We start from the raw sequence: 6,000 nt of genomic DNA, 5'->3' as shown, positions 1-6,000 counted from the left end.
AATGCATTCTGAGTGGATGCGGATCCGCTCAGAATGCATCAGTTTGGCACCGTTTGTCCTCCGCTTCGCTCAGCAGGCGGACACCCGAACGCAGCTTGCAGCGTTTTCGTGTCCGCCTGGCCGTGCGGAGCCAAACGGATCCGTCCAGACTTACAATGCAAGTCAATGGGGACGGATCCGTTTGACATTGACACAATATGGTGCAATTTCAAACGGATCCGTCCCCCATTGACTTTCAATGTAAAGTCAGGATTATACCATCAGATCGGAGTTTTCTCCAATCCGATGGTATATTTTAACTTGAAGCGTCCCCATCACCATGGGAACGCCTCTATGTTAGAATATACTATCGGATTTGAGTTACATCGTGAAACTCAAATCCGACAGTATATTCTAACACAGAGGCGTTCCCATGGTGATGGGGACGCTTCAAGTTAGAATATACTGAGAACTGTGTACATGACTGCCCCCTGCTGCCTGGCAGGTGCTGCCAGGCAGCAGGGGGCAGACCCCCCCCCCCTCCTGTATTTAACTTATTGGTGGCCAGTGCGGCCCCCCCTCCCTCCCCAGTATTAATTGTAACCAGTGCGGCCCCCCTCCCTCTATATTCATCGGTGGCCAGTGCGGATATTTAATACGACCAGTGCGGTCTCCCCCTCCCTCCCTCCCCAGTATTAAATATGAGCAGTGCGGTCTCCCCCCTCTCTCCCTCCCCAGTATTAAATATGAGCAGTGCGGCCTCCCCCTCCCTCTATTCATTGGTGGCCAGTGCGGATTCAAAGTATTGTGATCAGTGCGGCCTCTCCTCTCCTCCCCCCCCCCATCATTGGTGGCAGCGGAGAGTACCGATCGGAGTCCCAGTTTAAATCGCTGGGGCTCCGATCGGTTACCATGGCAGCCAAGACGCTATTGCAGTCTTGGCTGCCATGGTTACTTAGCAACAAATAGCAGCATTATACTTACCTGAAGAGCTGCGATCTATGTGACCGGCCGGGAGCTCCTCCTACTGGTAAGTGACAGGTCTATAGGCAATGCGCCGCACAGACCTGTCACTTTACCAGTAGGAGGAGCTCCAGGCCGGTAACAGACATCGCAGCTCTTCAGGTAAGTATAATGATTCTATTTGTTGCTAAGTAACCATGGCAGCCAAGACTGCAATAAGCGTCTTGGCTGCCATGGTAACCGATCGGAGCCCCAGCGATTTAAACTGGGACTCCGATCGGTACTAATGATGGGGGGGGGGGGGGGGGGGGGGGAGAGGCCGCACTGATCACAATACTTTGAATCCGCACTGGCCACCAATGAATAGAAGGAGGGGGAGGCCGCACTGCTCATATTTAATACTGGGGAGGGAGGGAGGGGGAGACCGCACTGCTCATATTTAATACTGGGGAGGGAGGGAGGGGGAGACCGCACTGGTCATATTTAATATCCGCACTGGCCACCGATGAATATAGAGGGAGGGGGGCCGCACTGGTTACAATTAATACTGGGGAGGGAGGGGGGCCGCACTGGCCACCAATAAGTTAAATACAGGAGAGGGGGGGGGGGTCTGCCCCCTGCTGCCTGGCAGCACCTGCCAGGCAGCAGGGGGCAGTCATGTACACAGTTCTCAGTATATTCTAACTTGAAGCGTCCCCATCACCATGGGAACGCTTCTGTGTTTAGAATATACTGTCGGATCTGAGTTTTCCGAAGTGAAAAATCAGATCTGAAATAAACTGTTATGCAAACGGATCCGTTCTGAACGGATGCAAGCGTTTGCATTATAGGAGCGGATCCGTCTGATGAAACATCAGACGGATCCGCTCCGAACGCTAGTGTGAAAGTAGCCTTAAAATGGTGCCTAAGACAAAGAAGGCAATCCTCTCCTCCCGACTGGTGAGGTTGGAGGAGATTATCGCGGTTTTTGAGGAGAAGAGGGCCGCCATTGTGGAAAATGGCGGCCCATTCTTGGAGAGATTCAGGAATGACTGCAGATTTGAGGGCATGTCTGGACTGTCCGGCACGCCTGGCCCCAGTCTGTCAGGGCAGCAGGCTGGAAGCCAGGGGAAGGTGGTACCTGGAACACAGGATTCGGAGGCGGACTCTCTGCCTTGTGGCCAGGGGGACCCCTCAGACCTGATTGCGGCCGCCTCCGGGGATGAAAGCGGGTCTGGGGGAAGGCTAATGCTGGAAGTCAGGCAGCTGGAGTCCCCGGTGGGCAGACTGGGTTTTGGGGATGAGGAGGTCCCTGAGGATGAGCTGGTGAAAATCAGAAAGGAGAAAAATAAAACTGTAATGGAAGAAGTGCTTCGATTTGTGCCTTTTGAATCCGCTGCTGTGCCCAGCCCGGTTCCTGTAGTGGAATCGGGTCAAACAGTGCAGGAGATTAATTCTAAGATGGTGACGGGAGGTGCCCCCCCCTTCCTGTAGTGGTAGGGTGGTCACAAGAAGCGCAGGGGGTAAAACCCCAAACAGTGTGGCGGACAAGGATGTGATGATTGTGGACAAGGTTCAAGGTGGTGGTGCTGAGAAAGAGGATGTAAAGACTTTGGAACCTGGGGAGAGCACTATGGTCGATTATCCCAGGACTGTGCGGGCCGTGGGGGGTGTGGGAGATGGGGAGTCCCCTGCAGGTTTTGCGGGGGGCTCCTCAGGGCCCGCCCCCAGTGTTTCTCCGGTCACTTTAGGGAACCCGACCAGTCCAGGGGGAGTGAAAGGTGATGCAAATATGGTTGTTAATGGGATTGTGGGTAATAATGTGCAGGTGGCTGTGGGGGTGAATGAGAACGTAGACGAGGTTATAAATGAGGATACAAATGAATTGGTGAATGGGATTGTGAATGAGGAAGAAATTGAGATGGTGGATGAGGAAGCTCTGATTGAGGAGTATATTGCGGATACGGAAGTGGATGAAGAGGAGGAAGTTATGCGGAAGGAAGCAATGAGGAAGGATGTGAGAGAGAGGATGGCAAAAACAAAGACGTATGCGGGTGTTGTTTCGGGTGACTTTTTGCCCAAGGTTTCGGGCGGGGGTGACTTGCAACGGCGCCTCCTGGAGGCCCTAAAAAAAGGACCGGGGACTTCCATACAGGTAGAGGGAGGGTCGGTTGACCTGGCTTTCTGGACAGAAAGGCATGGTTTTAGGGCCTTCCGAGAACAAAGGAGGGGTGAGATTGTATGGACTCACCCCACACGGGGGAGGGACCGTAGGAATGTGGCCCGTCTCTATTGGAGGAGTAAGGAAGCAGCAGTTCCTTCTAGGAAGACTGTTGTGGAACTTCTCCTGGGGGCAGGGTTTGTCGCGAATGACATCTTTGCGCTCATACATCCCTACGGCACCGCTATGTTCGACGTCAGCTTTGTTAGGCCGGAGGGTTTGGAGCTTTTCTGGTCTAAATATGAGCTGATGAAGAACACCCTGGAGTGGCGGGGTTTTGCCGTCGAGGCCATCACCCGCCAATCGACTGTGAAGACAGTGACCGTTTTGACCTGTAATGAATCACTGTCTAGTGTAGACATCATGACTTGGCTCAGTCGATATGGTAGGGTGGGGCAGTTCCCCGCCAAGGTGCTCGATGAGCATGGCATCTGGTCAGGTGCCTGGACCTTCAGCGTGGAGCTGTTTGATCGGGGAAATTCTGTTGCTCATATTCCCTCCTCTGCCTTCATAGGAAGGGATAGGATTATGGTGTTCTATAGGGGCCAGCCAAAGGTCTGTCACAAGTGCGGCAGTCCCACCCACTTCAGCGCACAATGCGATGTTCGCATGTGTGCGAAGTGTGGGGACACTGGTCATCTTGCCGCATCTTGTAGGCGGATCCGGTGCAACCTCTGTGGGGACCTAGGTCACCCGTTTAGTCGCTGTCCGCTTGCCTTCGCCAACAGGGTTCAGGGCCGGGCTCAAGATCAGGCAGGCACTAGCCGCGAGGCTGGGTCTGTGGTTGGGGAGGAGCCTGCTGCCAGGACTGAATCAGTTGGTGAGGGGACAAGCGCTGGAACTACTAGCGCTGGAAGAAGCAGGCAGGATCCGAAGAAGCAAAGGCCGTCCAAGATCAGGCGGCTAGAACAACGCCGCAAGGATAGGGAACAGGTATCTGCTGATCCTTCAGCTGGTCTTTCGGCTGGTCTGGCTGAGAATCCCGGTTGTAGTGACCCGGGGTACAGCGACGATGGGGAACCAGAGGCCCAACCTGTGGAGGCTAACCCATCCGCCAACCCTGTCTCCTCGTACGGCGAAAGCTTGGACGAGGGTGGCAGAGCGTGGTTGGAGGGTAGGAGGAACAAGCGGAGTAAGAAGAAGAAGAAAGGAGAGGGTCGTAAGCCCTCTCTGGAGTGGGACCCATCTGTCCCACTCATCCTTGACCAGAGGCCTAAGGAAGGATCAACTGGGTCCCCTCTGGTGGAAGTCTCTAATCGGTACCAGGCCCTTGACGAGGATCCCCCAACTGCTTCAGCTGGGGGGGAGGAGGGTGTGGTGCCAGAACGCGTGGGGGCCTCCTCGCAGGCTGCCGGGCCCTGTCCTTCGGGGGGTAAATTACCTTCTGGAGGGGGGGCCAAGCCTGGAACCTTGGGCAAAAAGGATGGTATGGATGTCTCTGTATGTTTGAAAAGACAGAAGGAGTGTGATGGTTCAGATGAAAATGCTGATGGCGGTGGGGTGGGGAAAAAGAAGGCTATCTAACTCGATCATCAATGATGGCGGAACTCACCCCGTTGACACTGGCAAGCATTAACGTTGCCAGTATTAAGTCAGACGCAGTTCGTTTCCTGGCCTTTGATTTTTTCAGCCGTATTGAAGCTGATATTTTGTTTTTGCAAGAGACCTGGTTAACAAGTACAACTCTGCTGGCAAAAGCCAAGCGAGAATGGCGGCTAGGTCCGTCTTTCTGGTCTCTTGCGGCCGAGCCACGTAGCGGGGTGGCGGTACTTTTTAAGACCGCCGAAAGAGTGGAATGCAGGAGGATAATCGAGTTAGAAATGGGAAGGTGCCTGATTTTAGATGTCCTCATGGGGAGACAAGAATTGAGACTAATAAACATCTACGGCCCACAGAGTAAGTGGGACCGCAAGTGTCTCCTCATGAGGATTAAGCCTTTTCTTTTTACCAGCCGGCAAGTGATCTTTGGAGGGGACTTCAACAATGTGACGAGGGCCTGTGATAGGGGAGGCTCCAAAGTTGGGCTGGATGCTGATAGCATTGTGTTGTCTAGGATAGTTGAGGATACTCGTCTGGTGGACGCCCATTTACGGCATAAGCCAGACCACGTGGATTTCACCTTTCATCAGGGAAATCGTAGGTCTAGAATAGATAGGTTTTATTTAAAGGAGGAGGCTGTTTTCTCGGCTTTAGAAGCCGTGGAAGTGGAATTCTCCGACCACTGTTTGATTATTTTCTCTTTGAATGTTGCAGAGACTCCCTATATGGGCAGAGGTATGTGGAAGCTGAATTCATCTCTCCTGGAAGAAGTGACAATAAGACAGTCCTTTGAGGATTTCCTTCAGAGCCAGGAACCCTTGGTGGACCTCTGCAACAGTAAGTCGGAGTGGTGGGAGATATTCAAAAAAAGGACGGCAAGGTTTTTCCGTGAGCTTTCTAACCTTAGGAGCTGGGACAGATACTGTCTGTACCAGGAACTGAGGAAGAAACTTGAAAGACTGGTTTCGACGGGGGGTAGCCATGAGGATATCTCTCATGTGAAATCCTTGCTCAAGAGGTGTCAGTACGATAGATACGCCTCTTTGGTAGCTGAAAGGGATTTCGGGAAGTACCGCTCACCCGACCCCTTTGGAAACTGTAAGATGGCAGTAAAAAGTAAATTTGTGGTAGGCCTGGTCGACTGTACGGGTTCCCTGAATAGGTCCAAATCAGGGATCCTGGAGGTCGTCAGGTCTTTCTACTCTCACCTCTTGGGTAGGAAAGAACTAAATCGGGACAGTTTTTCAGCTTTCTTGGCTGAAGCTATTCCCAAGGCAGGAATAGACCCCTCTCTTGATGTTTTGGCAGAACCTATCAGG

The sequence above is a fragment of the Bufo bufo genome, chromosome 1, assembly GCF_905171765.1.
Source record: "Bufo bufo chromosome 1, aBufBuf1.1, whole genome shotgun sequence".
In the NCBI taxonomy this organism is placed as follows: Eukaryota; Metazoa; Chordata; class Amphibia; order Anura; family Bufonidae; genus Bufo; species Bufo bufo.
The sequence above is the reverse complement of the archived record's forward strand: the minus strand, read 5'-3'. Positions refer to the sequence as shown.